The sequence below is a fragment of the Benincasa hispida genome, chromosome 6, assembly GCF_027475165.1.
Source record: "Benincasa hispida cultivar pf3 chromosome 6, pf3_genome.v1.1, whole genome shotgun sequence".
NCBI classification, from domain to species: Eukaryota; Viridiplantae; Streptophyta; class Magnoliopsida; order Cucurbitales; family Cucurbitaceae; genus Benincasa; species Benincasa hispida.
The window spans coordinates 25,136,036-25,161,715 of NC_143483.1; the positions used below are offsets into that span (position 1 = coordinate 25,136,036).

Genomic DNA, 25,680 nt, shown 5'->3' on the forward strand with positions numbered 1-25,680 from the left:
AAGCATGGTAATAGACAAGGTTATAAGAGGTTACCATAGTGGTTGTTGTGAAATCTTACACCAGAGTTAGTTCGAGTAAATTTCGAGGACGAAATTTTCTTAAGGGGGAAGTAAATGTGAAACCAGATTTCCATTTTTCCTACTTAAGTAGGTGTTAAAAGGAATTAACTAAGTGAAAGTTAAATCCTATGTTGAAGTGAAGAAAATTTCTAAGTGTTGGATAGATTTTCATTGAGTAGTTTGAGTTAAGTCTTAACTGGTGAAATTTTGGCTAAGTGTAGAAACCAAAAGTAGGCATACGTTGATGAAAGGTAGCATTAACGCAAGAGGCTATGTGTGTGTGTGATGGCCAAAGGAATAAAGGTGGTGTGAGGTTAAATATGGACACTAGGGTGGCCATGCATTGGAAAAACTAAGATGGATGCATGATATAGATGATGATGCGTGGAAGCAAGGAAAATTGACTAAGTGTTGGACTAGGCATAGCTATGTGAGTAGCTTTGAGTTAAGCTTAAATCCCTAAAAATTGACCAAGTGTTGGACTAGGCATTGCTATGTGAGTAGCTTTGAGTTAAGCTTAAATCCCTAAAAATTGACTAAATGTTGGACTAGGCATTGCTATGTGAGTAGCTTTGAGTTAAGCTTAAATCCCTGAAAATTGAATAAGTGTTGGACTAGGCATTGCTATGCATTGGGCACAAGATCTGTGAAAGAGTACTTGAGCAAAGGGAAAATTTAGAAATTTGTCTAAGTATAGAATGTTGTTTGGGATGCGTTGGAAGGAAGGAAGAATCAAGAAATTTTGTCCCTAGGATAGAAACAGAAGTGGGTGGAAAAGAAGGGGAGTCACCAACACTAAAGCAGACCCTAAGCGGGACAGCCAAATAAAGGAATCAATGATGAGCATTAACCAAAGATGAATATGCTCGGTCTATAATAAATATCACTAAGGCAGATGTTGGGAGCAAATCCAAGCATGGCCACACACATGTTTCAAATGTGGCAGACCAGGACACTTTAAATGAGAATGCCCTCAATTGATGGATACTGGAAACGTACAACCATCCAACAACCCAGGAGGAAAATCAATTACAAATGACTGAGGACGAACTGTGAGAGGAAGAAAAGAGGAAACAGGAAAAACGACGTTGGGAAAGCTATATGGATTAATTCAAGAAAGAGAAGACAATATGTCAGTAGTGGGAAAAGGGAAAGAAAAAGTTTTAGAGGAATAGAGTAAAAGTTGTGGTGTAATGAAGCTGTAAATTATTAAATAAAAAAAATCCTATTGTAAATTAAGTTTCATTTAATTTCGAAGACGAAATTATTTTTTAAGGGGGTGGTAAATGTAAGACCCTAACACCAAAACTAAAGTAAATAGAGAAGGAAAAATACCAAGTAGGAAGAAACCACTCCAATTTCCCAAGGAAGAATAACCAAGGGACGAAACACTTAAGAAGACTTAAGGTATGGTGAATGCAAGAAGGAATAAGGGAGGGAAGCAAGAAAGCTTGGGAAAATTTGTCTAAGGGTTTCAAATCACTAAGCAAATATATGTAGGAATCATAAAGGCAAAATAAGCTAGCATGCATCGAGGGAGTATGCCAAGGCGCCAGCCATGCGTCAAGGCCAAGAGCGCAGGCCGTGCGCCAAGCGCACAGGCCATGTGTCGAGGCCCAACACATAGGCTATGTGCCAGCGCGTGCAGGTCATGTGGCAGGGACGTGCCTATGCGCTGGAAGCTCACGCCTATGCATCAGAGGGGGAACGCACGCCTATGTGACTGGGAACGCACGACCATGCGTCGACAGGAGACGCACAGCCTACGCGTTGATGAGCGTCGGTCCATGTGTCGAATGAGCGAGCCACTCTATGCGCTGCCGAGCGACCATGCATCGATACACTAAACCAAACGTACGCTCATGCAGCCGAGAGGGCCTATGCGGCCAAGCCTACCGTGCGGCCAACCGTGTAAACACACCATGCATTTGTGGCCAAGCACATGCATCCATTGTCTAGGGAGCAAAATTAAGTTATTAGGCGAAATTGAGAGAGGGGTTACGTTGGTGAGTGAAGGCAGCCGGACGCCCAGCCTTGCATGCAACACTGCATCCATCGCCTTTTCTGCGCGTTAGCCCACAGCTCCCGCGCGCAGCGCACAGCCCCAAAGCACAGCACCCTCATGCAGTGATCAACGCACAGTGCCCGTGCGCAGCATCCAGCCCTAGCGCACAGACGCCTCCCCCAGCGTGCATGCCCAACATGTCAGTGCACGCCTGTGTGATGCCCTACGCCCATTGTGCCACTGTTCAACGCCAGCTGCCTAGTCTTGGGCCAAAATAACCTCTAAAGGACCAACCTTGATATTTTGGCAATTTCTAAGTGGGGTAAGCTGGTATTTTCGATAAATGGTGATATTCTAGCTAAAGTTTAACACTTTGACTTACATAGCATGTATTAACTAAGGACTTTCCATGTATATGGAGAAATTCATAGAAGAGTAGTCAAAAGGGTGATATTGGTGGAGCATGTGCAAACGGTGAGTGTTTACATAGCTTTATGATTTGATATGTGAATATATGCATATGTAAGTGTAGAATACATGCCTATGATGTTATAATGATTGCCATGTTAATGTTTGTGAAATGACTATTGAAACTTAGATTATACCCTAATTACATAATTAGCATGCTTAACAAAAGGTGCTTGGCGGGAATATATAGTCGGCCTCGGTCGGTGGGAAATAATAGTCGGTGACGACCGACAGGAAATATAGTCAAGTACCTAAGCATGATTAGCGGGATAAAGAAATAGTCGGTGTGCATATTGGCGGAAAGTGGGTTATAGGAGGTTTCCATAGGTGATTGTGATGACTGATAATGTTATATACACGCCACGTGTAGCATGGGAATAAAGGTTACTGGTTGCATGAATATATCCATGATCATGCATAAGTTACACTGTGATTATTGTCATGTGATTGATTTCTCAAAAATGATGATTTACAAAGTGATTTCTGTCTTAAAAGAACCACTCACTGGGCTTAGTAGCTCACACTATTCAAAATATTTTTCTTATATCCCCCCCTCCCCTAGGAGGAGTCCTCTACCCACCACCATCTCAGGATTTGGTAAACTTTCAGGGCACGGCTCAGATCATGTAACAAAGAAGAGAAAATTTAACTATATGTATAGATGGATTGATGGAATACTGTAAACCTATTAGTCTGTAATAAATATGGGGGGAAATATTGAACATAAGTATTGTCTTAAGATACTACTGGTTACCCTCATGCTCCCTTCCCGGTCTTGGGGATTAAGGCTTGGGAGGGGGTGTGACGCTACCTCTCGCTCTCTCCCTTCCTCTCACTCTCTCCCTACCTCTTTCTCTCTCGTTTCCTCTTGCTCTCTCTCCTATACTATTCTTTAAAGTTTAGACTTTCATCTGCCCCTTATTTCAACCACATTCATTTTCTCTCTCTCTAATTGCCTCTTGCTCTCTCCTTGCCTCTTGCTTTGATTTGGTTGATAATGATGCCACATACCACACACATATACAACTAAAATTAAAATTACATATTGTTTTATGAGATTTTTGTAAGGATGATCAAAAGTTGATTTATAAAATTTTTGTATGGATGACCATTTTTTTTGCCAATGCAATTTGATTAGCTTTTCAAATTTTTCTTGGCGTCACATATTGTTTTAATTATTTTTTTCTCACATGTTTTTACTCTTATTTTCTCCATTTTGTTTATTTGGTATCTAAAAAACTCTGTTTGTTGTCAAAGAAAGAAGAAACAACTTTGTCATTTATTGTCTTCTTGTTGTGATTAGAAGAAAAATATGGAGAAAGTAGTGTTGTTTTATTGGGATGATCCCCTCTATTTTCCTTTTAAACATAAATTATTAATGCAAAGAGTAATAGTTAGCTGCAGTCTAAGTTACACCCAGTTTCATATATTCATTCCTCAAACCATTTTGGAGACAAATTTGAGTTTTATTTGTGTTGGTCATCGTTGTTTACTCGTTTGGACATTACCACCCGTATTGGAGTTTGAACGTGAATTTGAATTATTTATCGATATAACATTTCAATGTTTTTGTTTTATTGTAGAATGCTGTTCGGAGATGAGCTGGGACAATTGTTGAAGATGCTGTATTCGAGAAGTATTCGATGTTGTTTTCATTTTACTTCTTTTATGTATTTCTGATATGAATGTTTCTCGACTTCGTTTGGATATTGTAATTCGACTTCGTTTGGATATTGTAATTTTTTACTTGTTATAAAATGGACTTCATTTTCATTTATGTGAATCTTTATTTGGTATAATATGTTTTACAGGATTTTAGATCAAATTTTAAAAAATTACAAACGATATATTAAATTTTAATACTCCCCATGCATATAGGATCCCCCGACGCACTCTAAAACGACATTGGGAGCTATGGTGGAGCTCCGAACGTCTATGTGGCGTCAGAAGTTAGGGGGAACTCCCGACGCTTACATGGTGTTGGGAGTTATGGGGGAACTCCCGACGCATTGTAATGCATCGGGAGTTCTTGGAACTGCTGATGCCGTATACTAGGCAGGAACTCCCGATGCATTGTAGTGCGTCGAGAGTTCTCCCCTAACTCTCGATGCCGTTCAAAATTTCGTTGGGAGATCCTCTCCCGACGGATTTCTCCTGACCAAACTCCCGATGACCGTTTATGTGTCGGGAGATCCTCTCCCGACGAATTTTCCACACTTTCTCGACAAAATGTGACGTCGGAAGAAGTCAGAATTCCTATAGTGATATTTTTTTATTTTGTTTCATTTTCATTTTTATAATTTCAAAATGTTCTTTTTGGTAACTATACTTTTGGGTTTGGTTCATTTTGATCATATACTTCATAAAAAAAAATATTTTGCATTTCGAGCAACGTCTATCTTTGTGCATCTCACTAAATTGTTCTATCATAGTATGACATGTGACAAACTATTCTTATTTAATTTTGAAATATTTTAATTATTTTTTTTGGAGTGAGTGATGGGAGGGAGACTATGAGATGCACACAAGTATTACGCCCTACTTCTATGACCGGATCATTTTGGTTCTTTAAAATAAATTATAAATAAAAATGAAGTGACTAAAATGGTCACTTGACATTGACAAAATTGGATATTATAAAAGTATAGAGACTAAAACAAACTAAAGTCAAAAGTATAGGAATAAAGTGGTATTTAAACCTAATTGTTATTACAAAAGAAAAAGGTTTTTATTTTAGTTTTGGGCATTAGTACAACCGAGTGAGGATGTAATATTTGAACCTTTGATCTCAAAGTATATGTTGCTGTTAAACTAAGTTTACTTTAACTTTAAAAACATTTTTCGGTATTTGTTAGAAGGATTTGAATAATTTTTTTCTTTTGCTTATGTAATTAGTTGTGCTAAGTAGAGTTTAATGTTAAAATTTATACCCTTCATTAATTGAGTTATGTTTTTCTTTTTAAATCTAGGACTGCTTGTGTTGAAGTGTCTTTTAATTAGGTACTTTTCAGTAAATTTGATTTTATGGTGATGTCGGAGTATGTTTTTTATAGTACAACGGTATCAAAGTACGCAAGAGAATTTAAAAACTAGACAAATCAAAAAGTAAAGAAAAATCAATCCATGGAGTATTGTCTTCATGCCAGATTTCTAAAAATTTGACACGACGAGCATGGGTAGCTAAGACATGAACAACAGAGTTACACTAATAGATGATAAAAAAGAAGCCTTGATTCGAACGACGATGATCAAATCGCGGATAAAATCAACACAAAGCTAAACCTCATTAGCATATCTAGATTTCCAGTCAAGTGGTTCCAAATAATCAAAGAATTGGTTTCAATCTAGAGAGGGGCCATGACAGCTTCAAGAGCTTTGGTAATGCCCTCATATATGGCAATAGCTATTGCAAATTCATTGGAACCAGATAAAAGAAAATGACTCTCTGTGGCAAATATAACATGATCGTCATTGGAGTCATAAACAATGACTCCAATACCTACATCCTTATTAAGGATTGTTGCATCAATATTCAACTTGAAAGACCGATAGGGAGTGTATTTCCATTCTTAGGCTTTTAGAATTTTTAGACATGATTATTAGTGGTTGTTGGTTGATTTTGTGTTTATTAGTTATTTAATAGACAAAATTTTAGATTTGATTTCGAGGAATTATTAATTTCATCACTTATTTCATTTTGAAGATTTATAATAGAATATGAGAAATTAAGGTTAAAATTGGGTCAATAAATAAAGTAAACATGTAATATAAATATATAATATTTCATTTTTATAGAGAGAAAAGAAACAAGATAAGGTATTCAAATTAAATTACAAAATAATTAAAAAAATGAAATTACGAAATAAGTAACTATTCAGTCAAAGTCAAAACGGTAGAAGAATAAATAAATAGATGATCAAAATAAGGAAAATTTCATTACAACTGAGAGAGAGCCAATTAAACTTCAAAAAAAAAAAAAAAATTCAAATACAGTTTACATTATAATCATTCGAACGGTCAAAAAAGGAAATTAGAAATTAAAAAAAAAATCATTATGGAAAGTGCAAAAAAAATCAAAATATGACAATGCGGAATAAGAATAAAGAGTCTGGAAGTAATCTCTTGCTTCCCAAGGTTTTTACACTGTTCTTTTCTACTCTGCTCAAAAGATAATCTTACTCTCGCAAGAGTCGACCCTCTCTCTGTTTTTTTATGCCTCTTGGGTTCTCTCTCGAGCTGACAAGGGCAATCTTACGGTGTCTCTTCTCTTCTCTCGCTCCGCCTTCTAAGTATGGGGAAAATTATGTAACTGAACGAATTCCTTCATTGAAGGTGGCCCTTGGTATTTATAGAGCTTCGGGGTGAAAGGTTTCTTTTCTCTTATGATTGCACTGATGGATGACATTAATTCTCTATCTGATGGGCCGAATATTTGTCACCGAAAAGTTGAGTGTACTTGCTACAGTAGATCGTTAATGGCTTGTCAACTTAATATGGAATCAACCGTCATCAGCTTTTTGTCCCTTCGTGGTTTATTATGCTTTTCACTCAGATGCACCCACCATGATGCACCGGCTCTATGCGACAACCTTCTTGAGCAGAAAATCGCGAGCGCAAATGATCGCATAGCCTTGCGTTAACGCAATTTCTTAATGCGCTCGACCGTTGATTTCTTTGGATCGCATTTTCTGTCTTGCGTCAACGCATATTCTGCACAAAAATACATAAGTTAACTGTTTTAATACGATGGATGCATGCGATCGCCATACTGTGAACTTTATGCTTTTGGACGCAATATTGTATATTTTTATCATCGCAACCCTGCATTTTTTTATAACTTTGCGTGGTAATAACATGCATTTCTGCCTGTTATCACACCACCAAATTTAAACAATGCTTGTCCTCAAGCATAAGCTAAAGATTTTCTTTAGAAAGTCGACCGCCTTCTCTTTCTTAGATTTCTCAAGGATGCCTTGTTCAAATCCTATACACCAAAATCGCCTTAATTCTTATCCATGTCTTTTCTTAAAATATTTCTAAAATTTAGGGACCGCAAGACCTTCAAAAAGACTTTACTAGATTCCAGGGCATCACATGATTTATTTCAAAAAAAACTTTTTCACTAGGGTGTTTCCAAATGATTTTTATCCTTGCGTATTTTAGACATATAATAATTTTTTTCTATGACCTTGCGCTGATCCAAATGCCTAACCTTCGTTTTGGATTGCCCCCACGTGTGTCATGCGGACATCCAATTACGAGCAAGGTGCTCTTTCTCAGTCTAAACTTATGCCTATTTGGCAGCGGAGTTACGATCATTTTATTTATGCATTGATCATGATTCCTACCTTCGTTTTGGCTTGCCCCCACGAGTGTCATGTGGGTATTTAACTACGAGTAGGATCCGATCGCAACGTTATGATTTTTTTTCAAGGCTGAAAATAGCCAGGTCAAAAACTGAATACCACATCCCTAAATATAAAATGTGGCAATGTCCTCATTACTAAAAGGTTGAAAGAAGTCATGCGATGCTCTTAAAAAGTTTCGTAAAAAGTCAGTTTGGAAGAAAGCTAGCAGACCACTAACTTTTAGAAATATTTCATGAGATGACTATCCTAAAATTAAGTTGACTTTAGCATATATGAAAAAATATAGGCATGCGTTTCGTCATTGAAATCATAATTGGCAAAGAGAAATAATGCAGTGACTTACTAAATTGATCAATGTTAAATGATTGCGCCAACCAAAGAAGATGCAATGATAAAATTTTCAAAATTAAAATGCGATGCAATAGTGCAACATTTGGAATAAAGTTAAGAAAAGATATAACCCCCAAATTTGCGGTGTCGCCCGCATTATTTGTTGACGCATCCTGCTTTACAGCGATTTACTTTCCTTGGATTGCGGTGACGAAATAAAGTAGTTGTGTTGTTGTGTAGCGCCTCCGCAATCATTCACCTCGGTCATTGAAAAAAACATTGAGAGGATCAAATAATCACAGAGTTAACAAAATCGTTTACCACGATCATTCAACATGATCGCATTTATTATTTATTTATTTATTTATTTTTAGATAAAGAAATGATAACAATTAAAAGAAAGGTAATGAAAGTTCATGAATCATTGTTATTAAAAGGATATTTCAAAAGGAATGCGTCCTTAATGAGTTTAAGTTGCATAGTAACTCCAGGACTACTTATTTCAAGTTGGGCCTTTTACATCCACGACCACTTTTCTTCTTTTCTTGGTCTTCTAGAATATTGACTGCTTTAATTTGGAGCTTTTACCCTTTAATGTTCATCACAATCTCCCCCCTTGTGCATATCAATTTGAGCGCGACCGGTCGAGAGGAATGGTCGTCCCAATATGATGGGCGCATCTTCGTCTGCTTTATAATCCAAAATGATGAAGTCTGCCGGCAAGATGTATTTGTTAATTGAGATTGCGACATCTTTCAACTCTCCCTCGGGATGTATTCGGGATCTGTCCGCAAGTAGAAGACTCACTGTCGTGGGTGTGAGGTTGCCCATATTCAATTGTTTGAAGATTGATAGCGGCATTACGTTTATACTCGCCTAAAGATCGCATAGTGCTTGGCCATTATAGACCCCTCCAATGGAGCATGGTATCGTGAAGATTCTTGGGTCGCACATTTTTTGTGGGATCGTTGTATTTTGCGTTACTGCCACTGTTGCAATCTGTTCTTCATCATTCTGTCTTTTTTTTTTCAATCTTTGGGAAATGGTGGTAGCTGGACTTCTTCTATCTTTCGTTATAGAGGCTTAAAGGTAGACGCAACTTCTGGGTTCATCTTCTCAAGCTCTTCTGAATTATAAGTCAATGGGTACTCGTATAGATGATCTCTTCGATCAGTTAAAGGGAGCAATGATGTTCTCTAAAATAGATTTGAGATCAGGCTATCACCAGTTAAAAATGAAAGACACAGATGTTCCAAAGACTGCATTCAGAACTAGATATGGATATTTTGAGTTCCTAGTAATGCCGTTTGGATTGACAAATGCTCCAGCGGTATTTATGGACTTGATGAATAGGATATTCCATTCTTATCTGGATCGGTTTTTGATAGTATTCATAGATGACATATTAGTATATTCTAGTAGTGCGTAGAAACACAAGGAACATCTAAGGATGGTATTACAGATTTTAAGAGAAAAAGAGTTATATGCCAAATTTAGTAAATGTGATTTTTGGTTAAACCAAGTTGTATTCCTTGGGCATATAGTTTCAGCTGACGAAGTGAGTATTGATTTCCAAAAGATAGAAGTAGTAGTTAATTGGAAACGACCCCTGAATGTAACCGAAGTACGCAGTTTTCTGGGTTTAGCAGATTATTATAGGAGATTCGTGGAGGGTTTCTCTAAGATAGCTCTTCCATTAACAAACCTGACCAGAAAAGATGCGAAGTTTGAGTGATCACCAGATTGCGAGCATAGTTTCCAAGTGCTGAAACAGAGGTTAGTATCAGCACCAGTATTAACTCTACCTACACTAGGTAAGGAGTTTGAAGTTTATTGTGATGCATCCCGACAAGGGTTAGGATGTGTGCTGTTGCAGGAGGGAAAAATAGTAGCTTATGCTTCTCGAAAGTTAAAGAAGCATGAATGTAACTACCCTACAAACGACTTAGAGTTAGCAGCAGTTGTGTTAGCTCTAAAATTGTGGAGACATTACCTATTTGGTGAGCAGTGTCATATATTTATGGATCATAAGAGTTTAAAGCACATCTTTGATCAGAAGGAACTAAACCTGAGACAAAGAAGATGGCTCGAGTTGATCAAGTATTATGACTGTACCATTGATTATCACCTAGGTAAGACAAACGTGGTAGCTGATGCTTTAAGTCGAAAAACTAGATCAGCTAAAGCTAGTATTAATTTAGTGAAGGGTACATTGATCCATGAGTTGTATAATCCAAAGGCAGCATTATCAATAAGTCAAAAAGGAGGGTTACTAGCTTCATTTCAAGTATGTCCTACGCTTGTAGAAGACATTCTACTGGAGCGGTTAAAGGATTCCGACCTTCAGAAGTTAGCGGAAGAAGTAGATAAATGATTGAGGACAAACTACCAATTAAGAGCTGATAAAGTGCTATTAAAAGAAGGTAGGATATGCGTACCTATGGACTTAGCACTTAAACAAGCTATTCTAGAAGAGGCACATAGTTTGAACTATGCTATGCATCCTGGCAGTACGAAGATTACAGAACATTAAAAAAATCGTACTGGTGGCCTGATATGGAAAGAGAAATAGTGGAGTATGTTGATAAGTGTCTAATATGTCAACAAGTTAATCCAGAAAGACAGAGACCAGCAGGATTACTTAATCCATTCCCAATACCAGAGTGGAAATGGGAGCATATTACGATGGATTTCCTGTTTGGATTACCCAAGACACCAGCAAGCTATGATGGTATATGGGTAATTGTGCATAGGTTGATAAAAACAGCTAAGTTTCTACCTGTTAAAGTTACTTATACCCTAGACCAATTAGCCAAGCTTTATGTTCATCGAGTTGCAAGTCAGTTTGGATCTCCAGTTTTAATTGTATCAGATTGAGACTCCAGATTTACATCAAATTTTTGGCCTAGTTTATAGAAAGCTGTAGGGACCAAGTTATATTTCAGTATCGCTTTTCATCCACAGACAGACGGTCAGTCTGAGCAGACAATCCAGACATTGGAAGACATGCTGAGAGCATGTGTATTGCAATTCAAAGGCAGTTGGGATACACATCTGTCGTTAATTGAATTTGCGTATAACAACAGTTATCATTCGAGTATCGGGATGGCACCGTATGAAGCACTATACGGTAGGCTATGTAGAACTTCGATATGCTGGAATGAAGTCGGTGAAAGGAAATTACTAGGTCCAGAACTTGTACAACAGACATCAGACAGCGTTAAGATTATAAGAGATAATCTTAAGATGGCTCGAGATAGGAAAAAGAGTTATGCTAATAAACGAAGAAGAGAATTAGAGTTTGAAGTTGGTGATAAAGTATTTTTGAGGTTATCTCTATGGAAAGGAATACTTAGGTTCGGAAGAAAAGGGAAATTAAGCCCGAAACATATTGGACCTTATGAGATAATAGAAAGAGTTGGCCCGATGGCATATCGATTGGATTTACCTCCAGAGTTATCTCGTATCCACGATGTGTTTCATGTGGCAATGCTTAGAAAGTATGTGCCCGATCCTACTCATATATTGCCTGAGCAACCGGTACAGTTGAAAGAGAATTTATCGTATGAAGAGGAACAAGTTGAGATTCTTGATAGAAAAGAACAGGTCTTAAGGAATAAGACAACCCCATTAGTAAAGGTGATATGGCGAAATCATGATATGGAAGAAGCAACATGGGAAGCCGAAGAGAAAATCAGAAATAAGTATCTGCAATTGTTTGACTAACAGACTTGTGGCGAAATTTCGAGGACGAAATTTTTATAAGGAGGAGGTAAATGTGAACCCCAAACCCTAATTTTCTACTTAAGTGTGTTCCCTATTAAAACCTGTGTGATGAGTAAGTTGATATGAAAACAATGGTGAAGAAAGGAATGGGGATTTGAAAGGAAAATGTGGAAGTTGATTTTGGGGAAAATTTGGAAAATTTGGTTATGAAAAATTTATGTGACATGCGTTGGGAAGGATGGTGATGTGTTGGAAGGGTGACAACTTGATGCGTTGGAGGAGACCAATGCATTAGAGGAGTTGTTGTTGGAAGGCACACGGGTAAGCGAGGAAGGCAAGCCATGAGTTGAGCAACACCGGCCAGCGCTAGGCCATACGTTGAGCAGTATCGACCAACGCCTAGGCACATGCATCGAGCAACCTCGGTCGGACGCCTAGACCATGCGTCAAGAGGGCACGCTTGTGCTGAACGCACTATCGAAGGGGTGCGCCGTGCACTGCGCGCGCCTGACGAGCAGCCACGCCCCGTGCAAGCACCCATGCACACATGCATCGAGCGTTGCCTTGTGCTGCCAAGTGAGCCAAGTGCGCAGCCTATTCGTGCGTCCAAGCAGCCGTGCGAGCGAGCGAGCATGCCCATGCATCGAGGCAGCACACCCATGCATCCATGCACTCAGCCAAGCTTCAAGTGCTGCGCGCAGCTCATGCAGCCAAGCACGCCCATGCGTCGAGTAGCCAAAGCACACCTATGCGTTGATGGACCAACCTGTGTAGCATGCCTATGCGTTGGTGATGGATAACTTCTTGAAATGGCTAAGTTAAATTGTTATGCTATGCGCTGGGCAAAAGTTGGACGCATACAAGGATGAGGTCACCAAGGAAACATCAGCAAAACCATGTGTCACCTTGGGAGAAATTCTTAAGGACTAAGAAATTGAGGTGGACACATGTGGAGAAGACACCTTAGGCCAAGATGATGCAAGATTGCGTTGATGAGGGGAGAAGTAGACACTTGGCCATGCAGCCAAGTAGGTGGTGTCAACACAGAGGAAGTCTAGATGCCTGTAAATAAAGCCTTGAGGCTTCATTTTCAAATAAAAAATTTAGAAATTAAGAGAGGGAGAGTGGAGCAAACCATGCGTTGGAGCCAAATCCATGCATTAGTCATAGGTGAACGCATTGGACAGTGAGGGTTGAGGAGAACATATCAACTTCGGACGAAAAGATCTCCCAATCTACTCATGCATTTGGAGTGATTCCAAAGCCATCTGAAATCTCTTAGAGTCTAGATTTTAGAGTGGGGCTGACAGAGGGAAAACTCTAAGGAACCGGGTTGGAGATGGAAAAGAAGTTAAAAGGGTCAGACTGTCGAATCAGTCTGGGTCAGTCTTAAAGATTCTATTATTCCAGCCAAACCACATGAAGTTCTGAGCTCATAATTTAGGATAAGCTTCCTGAGACATTTTAGAATATGTTTGTAGAAGTAAGTATTTCAAAATAAGGTTTAGAACTATGAGTAATCTAAGCTGTAAATTGAATCTAGATTCTAGGGATGAAAAAGAGCTCGAGGAGCTACTAGAGTGCAAAGCTCCTAAGAAATCAAGTTGAGTGGCTAAAATGTTTTGAATAAAACATTTTGCTTAAAATGTTTGATTACAACGCGTTATAGAAAGCATGTTTTAAAGAATATTCTCATGCTTACTAGTTTTATGAAGTGATTTCCAAACAAACTATGAATTGTGTTTCAAATGCGCACGTGTAATTGTTGAAAAACGATTTATATGTGACAAATGTGTTTGGCATGCATTAGCATCTTTAAAGCCATGATTTATGTGTTATACTTTGCATGCTTTAAAGAGAAAAATCATTTATGACTAGTTTTACTAAAACGTGATATCGAAGAACATTTGAGAAGGTAACCGCCCAACTAGATACTAAAGGACATTTGAGAAGGTATCTATTGGTATTGAAGAACATTTGAGAAGGTACCAAACCAACCAGCTACTAAAGAACGTTTGAGAAGGTATTTGAACAGAAGTACCTAATGTGTGACGGTACTTAGTGTGGCCACAGGTAAATAGAGTCAGAGATTGAGAAAAAGAGTTGTCTCTGGACTAGTAGTTGGTGTTGGGATTGTTTTACCCACAATGGGGTACTTGAATTGAGAATGATTTTATTGTTTTATGATTAAAACAACTTTATATGTTTTATGATTGGAAAATGTTTATGCTGCAGTACACGTACTATAGAACCTTATGTTTCAGTTAAACTCTTTATTGAGATTTTGCATGAGAATCAACTATGTTTTCTAGGCCACTCACTGGCATAAGCTCACCCCGTTTTCAAGTGTTTTGTGCCCCCCCCCCCCCCCCCCACAGATAGTGGTCAAATCCTCTGAGATAGCTCTGCGTCTGCTTTGCCACTAAAGGACCAAAAGACTTGTAACCATTTGCTAGGTGGTTACTGTTAATATTGTACACATGTTACTGTTGTTCATATAGGGACTAGGGTTTTTGGGATTTAGGGCTTATAAATCTAGTGTTGTAATGACTCTAAACATATTATGTTTCAATTAATAAATTGTGGGCCTAAAGACATCCCGTTGCATATGAATTATACTTGGTATCAAAGTTATTTCACAAGAGTTATTAGGCAGTAAGTGTCAGCCCAAGGGTTGATAACTGCTACAGTCACACCCTTCTCTAGGCTAATAAGGTGGTCTGGGGCAGGGTGTGACAGATAATCTCCCCTGGTTCGAGAGAGTACGCCTATTTTCATGCCTGGTCACACAACAAAAATGGAAACAAAGTAAATCGAATTTCCTTGGTGGAGATATTAGGGAACACAAAAGTATTGCAGATCTCTATGAAGCTCCGGAGGTGAGCATACAGGTCCTAGCCATGCCTCCCACCAAATTGTCCAGCAGTCTGGATCATCTTTAGCATCACCGGTTTCATTTTGAATCTCGATCCATCAAGAGCTAGCCTCATGATTCATGGGGAGAAATCGTAGAGGTTGGGCGACACATAGTCCGAATGGGCCTATTGCGGTTGTTCTCCAATAGGATGGGATTCGCCATGACATTATTTTCATTTGGTGCTCCATTTTCAGGTTGTTCCGCCATGTTATCTTTCTCTTGTTATTGGCGGCTATCTTTCAGTCTTTGTCGGAACATCCTTTCAGTCTCTGAGTCGAAATGCGCTAATGATTGAAAGCTGTAAGAAAATCAAAAAAATTACCGCTAGCACACTGTATTACCGAAGTCCCCGACAACGATGCCAAAAACTTGATGCGTTATTTTATGCGGTGAATTGATGAAAGGAATTACGATGATGGAAACTACGTTGTGCAACAAGTTTTCTCAGTAGGACCCAAGTATAAATCCTACTGAGTTTTCTGGTAAGCCCAGGGTCGAACTCAGAGACTAAGGAAAACAGTATGCGGCAATAATTTTTAGATTACTTTGCGGTAACAAATAAATCAAAAAGTTTTTGGGTTGTTGTTTACAATATAAAATGTATGCGGTGGAGTTAAGAAAAAAGTTAATATTATGAAAGATGCGATGAATATGCGGGGGAAAGGGTTGAGAAGAGGTTCAGCTAACACTTCCTAGGATTACGTTCATGTTATGCAATCATGCTACACACATACAATAGAAAATCATCTCTGAACACAAATACTACGGCTTCTAGTTTAGAACGTATGCGATATATGCGATGATGTCTATAGGACTTACACATAAGCCTCTATTCTTGTCTATGCGATGACGAATGACACACACACGTACAAGGCGACCACATAATACCATAACCTATCTCTAGGGTGCATGCGATGCATGTTGACAAACAGAGCTTATCTCTAAGTCTCTATCTCTTGCTTATACAAATCTAATCTTGCTCTCTCAAGTCTAGATTCTAACCTAGCTCTTTCAAGTCTTAGGTTCTTTCTTTAGACTCTCTCTCGAGTAGCTCTAAAGGGGTGATGGGCGCAACATAAGACAAGATGATCGCATGCAATGAAAATCCTAAGTCATGTTAGCTAAGTTTTTCTCAACCCATTTGATAGATTTAGCTACTCATGCGTGTTTTAAAGAGAGTGAACAGATATAGATAAGCAAGTTCCATTTTATAGATATATAATCGAAATATAGAATGACAATGCAGAATAAGAATAAAGAGCCTGGTACCAATCTCTTGCTTCCCAAGGCTTTTACATTGTTCTTATCTACTCTGCTCAAAAGATAATCTTGCTCTCGCAAGAGTTGTCCCTCTCTCTGTTTTTCCACACCTCCTGGGTTCTCTCTCGAGCTGACCAGAGTGATCTTCCGGCATCTCTTCCCTTCTCTTGCTCCGCCTTCTAAGTATAAGAAAACTATGAACAAGGCTACTTCTATCTATGGGAAAAATTATGTAACTGAACGAACTCCTTCACTGAAGGTGGCCCTTGGTATTTATAGAGCTTCGGGGTGAAAGGCTTCTTCTCTCTTATGATTGCACTGATGGGATGACATTAATTCTCCGTCTGATGCACTGAATATTTGTCACCGATAAGTTGAGTGTACTTGCTGCAGTAGATCATTAACGGCTTGTCAACTTAATTCAAAATCGACCGTCATTAACTTTCTATCCCATCATGGTTTATTACGTATTTCACCTAGATACGCGGGCTCTATGCGGAAACCTTCTTGAGCAGATAATTTCAAGCACAAATGATCGCATAACCTTGTGTAATGCAATCTCTTAATGCACTCGGCCGTTGATTTCTTTGGATCGCATTTTCTACCTTGCGTCAACGCATATTCTGCACAAAAATACATAAGTTAATTATTTTAATACGATGGACACATGTGATCACCATATTGTGAACTTAATGCTTTTGGACGCAATATTGTATATTTTTATCATCGTAACCCTACATTGTTTTATAACTTTGCATTGTAATAACGTGCATTTCTGCTCGTTATCAATAGGGCTTGAGGCATGGAAAGCATGAACAACCAAGGACTCTTAGCTTGGTAACATCTAAGATTTTGCCATACATTAGTCTGAGAGGAGACTGATTGTTGAGGACTAGTATAGGTAATCCATTTATGAGAAAGGTGGCATTGAGAAAGGCATCCCACCATAATTTGAGAGGCATAGAGGCCTGTGCTAGCATAGTTAGTCCCATTTCAACTAAGTGTCTATGCTTTCTTTTAGCCACTCCATTTGTGCTAATGTATAGGGGCAAGAGAACTGTGATGCAATGCCAAGTGAACGACACAATTGATGTATCTTTATATACTCCTTTCCATTATCAGATTGTAATGCTTTGATGCTTGTATGAAATTGTGTTTTAACTACTTGAATTTGTTGAAAAGTGAAGAATGTATCAAACTTTAGTTTGAGGGGATAAACCTAGAGATATCTGCTGTAGTCATTAATGAACGAAATGTAGTATTTTTATCCTTCAATAGAACTAATAGAGGTAGGACCCCATACATCCGAATGGATTAGATCAAACTTATGTTTCGCATGAGATAAAGAGTTAGGGAAGGGTAGGGAGTGAGCTTTTTCAAGATGGCAAGGTTCATAAAAAACAATATCATCATTAAGCTTAGTAGGTTGATTAAATGCTTTTAAAATTGACTCTAAAACTTGAAACGAGGGGTGACCCAACCGTTTATGCCACAATCCTTTGGACTCCACCACATTTATCCTAATGTTTGACAGAACAAATGCATTGGATCCATTATTTTTGTTCCTTGGACTGGGAAGACACATAACCTCTTTGGTATTTACATCAACAGGGATCACCTCTGCTTCATTCAACTGGTATAGACCATCTTTAAGAGTTCCTTTCACAAGTGTTTGCCCTGAACATTTGTCCTTAATAACACAAAAATCAGTACTAAATTCAATAGATACATCATTATCTTGTACTTGTTTTGATACACTGACTAGATTTTTTGCAATGCTTGGTACATATAAAACATCTTTTAGGTTCAGTCTACAGCTAGGAGCAGATAAACAAGAATTACCAACAGATGATATGTTTAGTTGTTGTCCATTGCCTACCATGATAAGCTTATTACTTGTATATTTAGATGGGTCAGCTATGTGGTTAGAATCAGCAGTGACATGATCTGTTGCTCCACTATCTGTATACCAGTTGAAGTTTCCTGCAGTTTTGTTTTGTAGAAACGGATTGGAGTTCTAAGATGTTACAAACACCGACGGATTTGGTGGGTGAGGTCCCGAGTTTCCTTAGTTGTTGTTACTATCCTTGTCATTGTTTTGGTTGGGTACAAATTCTCTATTATACCTCTAATAACACACATATGCAGCGTGCCCATATCTCCAGTAGACCTAACAGGTAGGTTTGTTCGCCCTACCTCGACCTCTTCCTCTTCCTCCTAGTTGTTGTTGCTGGGATTGGTTTCTTAATTCTCCCAGAGTTTCATAGCTGTAAATTATACACATTGTTATAAATAAAATAAGAGTTATTTTATTTGGCATTTACTCATATCTAATAAACAAAGCTTCATGGTTATTATATATAAACTTAAGCATATATATGAGATATACAAGTGGATTATGCCTTATGTGATAACCTAAAAAACTCTGTAGTATAAGGATTGAGGAGGGATACCTGATCCTGGTGACACTACCGATACGACCTGCTTTGTTGAGGTTTGCAAGTGTTGTGAACTACTACAGATTGTAGATCCGGACCATTCATGTGGAGACATGTGAGCGGGGGTTTCCTATACAAAGAGTTTGTATAAGACCAGACCACGAGATGGCTAGTCTCCGTATATAACGCCGTTGATACTTGAGACTTACATCTCACCTAAATGACCATAGGTGACGCAACCTTAATCCTAAGTGTTTTGGGAACTCCTGCCTATAAGGGCGATCCTTTGATTAGTATGGGTGAGAGTGGCCAAATTGCCAACTTAATACACCTACCTTTTGGGGATTTGTCTAATTTTGGAGCTGGGAACTCAGTTACACAAGATGGAATTCACTTCTTTCCTAAGCCAGGGGTAAGTAGATAGATTGCTTCCTTAAGGCTTATTTCGAGTCTTGAACATAGTGGCCACAGTTTCTCTTTGGAAGAGAGGACTCGGTCATAGTAGAACTATGACTTATGTTCATTAGAGGGATCAATAATACTTAAGAAGTTAGATGTAACTATAGGGGCATAATAGTTATTGGCTCAACTATACTTACGAGGGATCTGTAAAGGGTTATCGTACTGTTGATTGGTTTATATGGACACATAATATATCTGTAGTAAAGAGAATTCAGTTGTCGGTCACGTACCATTGGAGTTTCGAGCTATAGGTCTATAAGGTTCCCTTGGTAGCTCGTTGAATTCAAGTTGAGAATCAGTTCTTGGTGTTGATTTGAAATGTTCAAATTGACAAGAGGTAATTCGATTATATATGATATGATCATTATGATGTATGAGATACATCAAGTGGAGGATTGATGTAAATGAGATTTAACTATTGATATGATATGATCATTATGATGTATGGTTTATATGATATAATCATTATGATGTATGGTTTATATGTTTCATGAGATGAAATATTAAAACTATAGGTTATAAATATAGTATGGTAAGGTGGTTATCATATATATTTATAATAATATTAACTATTGGATAATTATCTTTTTTTCTCTAATAACCAATTGAGTGGGAGGTTATTGGTGGTTTCATGGTAACCGTGAGATGAAAAGGAAAAATATTTTCCTAAAGTTAGGAGATTTTGAATTGAGAGTTTCCATTTCTCAGAAAGATTCACGATTGGTTGTCAAGTGAATAGAATTCACTAAACGATAGTTGAAGAGAGAATAAGTGATCATGGAATGACACTACACGATAGTTCACTAAGCTGGCCTTTAGGTAAACGATTGCGGAGCTTTTACTAAATGATTGCGGAGCTTTTGCTAAACGATCACGGAGCATTTGTTAAAAGATTGGGCATTCGTCTATATGATAGACTTTTGTCATCTCCCACTTACTCAATCGTTCATTTTGCTACTTCTTCGGTCTCTTCCTCTAACCAAGTCCACATAGAGCCCACACTTCTAGATTCTCATACCGATAATACCAAGGTAGCCATTGTGGTGGTGTCTGACTCAACTCGACCAAAGTTGAGGTTTTTGGAGGCCGTTCGTTGAGTTTGTGGTGTTCGTGTGGTGGTCGCTGTGATCGTGCTGTGTTCCGGTCGTGGTGGACAAGCGTTCGTGTGTTGCAGTTTTGGAGATTGATCGAGCATTCGTGATCGAGGGAGTTTGAAGACGAGTCTTCAAAGGTATGATACTTTATCCTTTGATCTTATTGAAAACATGTTGTAATTTTGTATTGTGCATAACTTGTAAGTTTCATTTCTTGACTGTAATTGTTTGTGTTTAAATAAGAATGGAATTTGAAACGACTATTCCACTTTTCTTGGAAATCCTCATAACCGATCTTCTGCAGTTGTTTTGGTTTCCTCTTGATCCATTAAATTGTTGATGGTTTCCTCCCTGATTATTATCTTCACCAGTTGATTTTGTGGTAGTCAGGTTGCGATTAAATGCCATATTTGCTTAAGCATTATGTGTAAATGCCCTTGTGGTCTTTGATCTGTTTTGATGTTCCAACCGTTTTTCAAAGGAGAGCAGTTCAGACTGCATATTGAGCCACGAGATGTTTGGTTTTCTCTGAATAACTACAACTATCGTTTTTCAAAGGATTCTATTCCTCATCCAATCAAAGGAGTTGACACAAGACTACCTGCTTGAGCTAAATTATCATAATAGAATTTCATTAGTTTTAAATATTCAGACATTGAGCTGTTACCTTTTCGAGTCTGTTGAAAAACCTGACACAGATAATCCTCTTCTGCTCTTGATTGAACTCCAAACAGGGAGTGAATTGCATCCCACAAACTCTTGGCATTTTCATATCCCATCAGTTGCAGGATAACTTCTGGAGTCATGGAGTTGTATAGCCAACCCAAAAGTAGCTGATCGGCCGTGACCCACGCTTCATACAATGGGTTCAAAATTCTTCACCAGCCGAGCTTGACTCTCCTCCTGATGAATTCAAGTCCAGTGCTTCAGCTTTAGAACTTGGTGCGGTAGGGATGGTGTACATCAGAGGGAAGATTTCGGTTCCAGATAGGTGTCCTTTGAGTTTATACCCTCTCAACATTGGAAGAGCTAAGGTCTTCCATAGCATGAAATTTCTTCTCTGTAGCTTGGTGCTGGTAATCTGATTGAGTAACTGGTTTAGAGGAGGTGTGCTAAACTTTGTAGGCTCAAATGTTATGGATCCGACCACTGAGGCGTTTGCCATGGTAAAGTCTCTGATACCAAGTCATAATTAAAAAGAAGTAGATGGAACGTTTGGAATGCATTTTCTCCTATTTTTTCTATATATTGAAAAGGGTGAAAACAACCCCAATTTATACACACTTTCTCAAATTAGGGTTATAATAATTGATGAATAAAAATAACTATAAAATAATAAATTTAATTACATTTGAAATATGGCCCAATGAAGCTGCAAGATAATAAAATCAGTTGAGAGAGCCTAACAGAAATTAATTCCTATTCACCAGTCTTCTTGCGTGGCACTCGACTGTGTCATGGTTTCCTCAATCCGACGTGGCTTCTTTGACTCTTCCTTGCTGGCGGTAATCCTAACACAATCGCACGGACCTCGAAGCTATGATTGAAGCGTACAATATCACCTCCTTGTTGGAGAGAATGCTTAGTTGGATAAGTCAACAAATGCCGCATCAGAAGATGATAACGGGCAGACATGCACGTTATTACAGCGCAAAGAGGTAAAACAATGTGGATATGCGACGTTAAAAATATACAAAATCATGTCTAAAAGCGTTAAACTAAGAATATTGCGATTGCATACGCCCATCACATAAAAGCATCTAATTTACTTATTTTGTGCAGGAAAACTGCATTGGTGCAAAGCAAATTGCGATCCAAGGAACTCAGCGACCACGCACATTAAAAGATTGCAACCACAAAGCCATGCGATCATATGCGCTCACAAAGATTTGCTCAAGAAGGTGGCCGCATAAAGATGGCGCATCAAGGTCAAAACATAATAAATCATGATGGGACGAAAAGCTGATGATGGTCAAATCCAAATTTAGTTGACAAGTCGTTAACGACACACTGTAGCAAGTACATTCAACTTTTCGATGATCAGTAATCGATGCATCAAACAGAACATTTAATGACCACCCATCATTGCAATCATTTGAGAGAAAAGCTTCTTCACCTTGAGCTCTATAAATACCGAAGGCCACTATCGTTAAAGCAATTTTTTAGTTCGAATTCTACATAGTTTGCCATATACATAGAAGATAGTTCATAGATAGCCGTTAGTTTGTAATTCTTATACTTAGAAGGTGGAGGTGAGCGAAGAGAAGAAGACGCCAAGAGATCACTTTTGGATAGCTCAAAAGACTACTGGGAGGTGCTGCAAATGGAGAGAGGGCCGACACTTGCGAAAGCAAGTATATTCTTCTGGACAGAGTAGAGTAAAAAGATAGTATAAAAGCCTCAGGAGCAAGACATTGTTACCGGGCTTCTTATCCCTACTTTCCATTGTTGTTTTGTATTATGAATTTATTTATAAAATGGAATTCTCATCTCAACATCTGTTCAATCTCTTCACATTTCACATGAGTAACTAAATTTCCAAATGGGTTGAGAGGCACTTAGCTAGCATGACCTAAGGTCTTCACTTTATGCGATCATCTTGTCTTATGTATGCGTCAGTCACCTTTTAGAGATACTTGAGAGAGTAGTCTAATGAAAGAACCTAGACTTGAGAGAGTCAAGTTAGAATCTAAGCTTGAGAGAGTCAGATTAAAAATGCATAAGGAAAAGATAGATAGACATAAGTTCTGTTTTCTATTATACATCGCATGCACCCTAGAAATAGGATATGAGAGTATGCGGTCATCTTGTGTATGTATGTGTCATTCATCATCGCATAGACAAGAATAGAGGCTTAAACATAAGTCCTATCGACATTATCATATACATCGTAGGCGTCCTAGAAATAAAAATTATGGCATTTGCATTGAGAGATGACATATTGTTGTGTGTGTGTAGCTAAATCCCTTCTCAACCCGTTCCCTACATACTCATTGTAACTTTCGCTGTCATAAACTCTTTAGTCAATTCCATCGCATAGAATTTATACTTAAAACAAAATACCAACCAAACTTATCTATTTTTGCCACCACAAAGGAATCGAAATTTACCAGTACATAGTATCTCAGTAGTCCCTATGTTCGACCCTGGACTTACCAAGAAACCTAGTAAGATTTATACTTGGGTTTTACTAGGAAAACTTGCATGTGCAATGCATAAACCATCATCACAATTATACACCATTATTTCATCACATTCACAATGCATCAAGGTTTTGGCACCGCTACTGGGGACTACGGCAGTACATATTGCACTAACAGTAAATTTTTTATTTTCTTTGCAGCTTTAAACCTCTATGCACTGCCTCTCCTTTGGTAAGATAAGAAGCTGGTGTCGTATGAGTGAAGGACAAGTTCCTGAGCCCAATTACGACCCAGAGATTAAAAGAATGTTCAGAAGAAGACGAAGAAACAACCGTCAACAACAACAAGAGAGAAATCCCAACATGGCAAAACAGCCGAAAGACAGAGCAACAGATGCAAATAATATTATGGAAAGCCCCATTCTCCTGGTAAACTACCGTAATAGACCCATTTCAGACTATTTGTCGCCCAACCTCTATGATTTCTCCACAGGAATCATGAGGCCCGTCTTGGACGGATCGAGGTTAGAGATGAAGTCAGTTATGTTGCAGATGATTCAGACGGCCGGACAATTTGGTGGAAGGCGTGGTGAGGATCCGCACGCCCATCTCCGGAGTTTTATTGAAATCTACAATACTTTTGTGTTCCCAAACATCTCAGCTGAGGAAGTTCGACTAACATTGTTCCCATTTTCACTATGCGACCAAGCAAAAAAATGGGCATATTCTCTCGAACCAGAGGAGATAACTTCTTGGGAACAAGTAGTTGAGAAGTTCAAGAAGAAGTACTTCCCCTTGACAGAGAACGCAAGAAGGAGAAAGTTGATTACAAATTTTGAACAGGATATTGACGAATCACTCAGCGATGCCTGGGCAAGGTTTAAAAGGTTGGTGCGAGATTGTCCGCACAATGGCTTACCTGATTGTCTCCAATTGGAAATCTTTTATCACAGTTTGAACCCTGCATCATAGATGGCTGCCAATGCGGCAGTAGCTGGAGGTCTGCTTGACAAAACGTATGACGAGGCTAAAAATATCCTTGATCACATTTCGAAGAATCACAAAGACTGGAGGGAAAGCAATCAACGACTTAAAATTAGAGAAGGTGATGTAAATAATGGGTCCATCACATCCCTACAAAATCAAATGAATGCGATGATGAATCTAATATAGAGAATCACAATCAATAGCCCAGGAACGCATAGAGGGCAGGTCAACGCAATCGATCAAACGAGTGTAAGTTGTGCCACTTGCAGAGAAGCCCATCGATGGAAGAATTCTGAGGAATCTGCAATCTGTTTATTTCGTAAAGAACAATCCTTTCTCCAACATTTACAACCCTGGATGGAGAAACCACCCCAACTTTGCATGGAAAAATTATCAACCGATGGTGCAAAAAGAAGGGCCACCAGGAACAAACAAATGGTCAATCGCAAAATCGAGCTAGTAGCTCACAGGCGCCGCGGTCTTCATCCCTGTAGAGCATATTAAAGTAGTATATTGAGAAGAATGAAACAGTACTCCAAAATCAAGCGACTTCAATCTACAATCTCGAAATTTAGATAGGACAGATTGCGGGTGAGCTTAAAATTAGACCTCAAAGGGCGTTGCTGAGTTCGACTGAGCTTCCTTGCAACCGAGGAACACGGGAAAGGAGAAATGTCAAGTTTGACTTTGTAAAGCAGAAAAATAGTAGCGAAAGAGAAGAAGGAGCCAAGCCAGACTAATCCAGTTGCGATGGCACCCCATAACCCATTGACACAGAATGAGCCAGAAGAAAATGAGATGATGGAACAAGAAGTTGCATCCACTTCTAAGCCTATGGAATAGGGAATTGTGAAAGTACAGCTGCCACCATTCCCTTAGAGACTTAAGAAGAAGAAAAATGATGAAGTGCAGTATCATCGCTTCATGGACATGTTAAAATAGCTGCACATCGACATCCCTTTCACTGAAGCGATTGAACAAATGACCAAATATGCAAAGTTTCTGAAAGACATGGTGACAATGAAGAGGAGCATAGAGAAGTTCGCATCAGTGGCATTAATGCAAAACTCGAACACCATTATTCCACCGAAAATGCGCGACCTCAGAAGTTTCACGATACCCTACTCAATTGGCGAGTTATATATTGGACAAGCGTTTTGCGATCTTGGGGCCAGTATCAACTTAATGCCCCATTCAATTTTCAAACAGCTGAATGTGGGGCAGCTGACACCCATGACGAAGACTCTCTAATTAGCGGACAAGTCTCTAGTTCATCTAGAGGGGAAGGTGAAGGATGTCCTAGTCTCGATTGACAAATTTATTTTACCGGTAGACTTCATCAGTCTCGACTACGAAGCAGACAAGAATGTAGCCATCATCTTGAGACGACCATTTTTATCCACTGATCGTGCACAAATCGAT

The 25,680-nt window shown here is 38.7% G+C and overlaps 1 non-coding gene across 1 annotated transcript; it reads right to left on the reverse strand.

The window, feature by feature from the left end:
* Window positions 1–24,081: 24,081 nt before the first annotated feature.
* LOC150035533 (small nucleolar RNA R71) lies at window positions 24,082–24,188 on the reverse strand. Its single transcript, XR_016530389.1, has one exon. It is a non-coding gene; the product is annotated as a small nucleolar RNA R71 (small nucleolar RNA).
* Window positions 24,189–25,680: the final 1,492 nt, after the last annotated feature.